Below are 1,378 nucleotides of genomic sequence, written 5' to 3' on the forward strand. Positions count from 1 at the left end.
GTTTCGTTTTAGCAAGTGTCTTACGGCAATTGCCACATAACAAGGTAATATAAGTGCCGAAAAACAGAGATAGAGATGTTATAAGAGAGTAACAAATGAAAAAAAAAACCCAGAAAAAAGGAGAAAAGATCAGAATAATAGATGTTTGGTAGGAAAGGAGGAGCAAACCACACCAGAGCACCCGCTATAAATTAGCGCAAATAGGGCGTAACACAAATCCTTCAAAAAGACGTCCTAGATTAGACAAAAGCCTATTGAAATTTTCCCATCTGTCTAATTATTTCAACCACTACAGGCCTCGTCCCGCCTTAACAAGGTGATCCAATTAACTCGACAGACCGCGAAAGAGAATGTCAAATAAACTTTAACTCTCTGCCCTTGCTCCTCACCCCCCCCCCTCCTGCGCAAAACTAAGTTCTAGAAGATGATCAGACATTATCTTCGAGAATACAACAGCAATGTTGACTTAAAACAAGACACGCGCGCGCGCACGCACACACACACTATGTATGTACTGATACTACGTCGCTACAGTTAGCACACACGACAAAGACATTTATAACTCTTCCCCTTCCCCCTTTTTTTTCATCCCCCCCCCTCCCCGCGGGAACCAGGTGAGCAACAGCAGGCAGGCCGTTCCACCAATGCTGCCTTCTAGCTATCGTCAACGGAAATTCCAATGCCTCATTCAGCTGGTTTTACCGCATTTCTAACGAGGCCTCAACCAAAGTCTAATTACGCCAGATCGATGTGCCAAGTTCAGGTGCATTCCTAGAATGAAGAAATAATAATCGTAATAATAATTCTTTCTTTTATTCTCTTTTAAATCCAAGGGACGTGTGTGCTCTGGGCCATAATAATCAGACGACAATCGTGAAAGTAAAAAGTGCATCCGAGCGATAACGTTCATTCAGTCCAGGAGTTGAAAAAAAAAAAAAAAAAAAAAAGTAGTGATGGGGCGAATACAGAGGCGAGATGAAACATTGATTTGTTCAAATTCAAGACACAGCATCGGCACGATAACGGGAATTTAGTATCAGGAAAGCAGGGCATGTATACGGCCGAAACAACACATGTATAGTGGGACTCGGGGAAAAAGAGGGAAGGGGAAGGGGGAGGGGAGAGAGAGAGAGAGAGAGAGAGAGAGAGAGAGAGAGAGAGAGAGAGAGAGAGAGAGATACAAATGTTTTGTTTGAGTAAAGAGAAGCACACCAACACACATTCAGGGCTGTGGAAAAGGTAAGACAGACTGAAACAACAGAGGGAAAGCAAAGAAGTAGGACCTACCAGTGGCGCCCTCCAACCACCCGAAGACAAACAAACCGGCGGAAGGAGAGACAGAAAAAAAGAGAGAGAAAGCCAGAGAGAGAGAGAGAGA

This window comes from Aplysia californica, unplaced genomic scaffold (assembly GCF_000002075.1).
Source record: "Aplysia californica isolate F4 #8 unplaced genomic scaffold, AplCal3.0 scaffold00405, whole genome shotgun sequence".
NCBI classification, from domain to species: Eukaryota; Metazoa; Mollusca; class Gastropoda; order Aplysiida; family Aplysiidae; genus Aplysia; species Aplysia californica.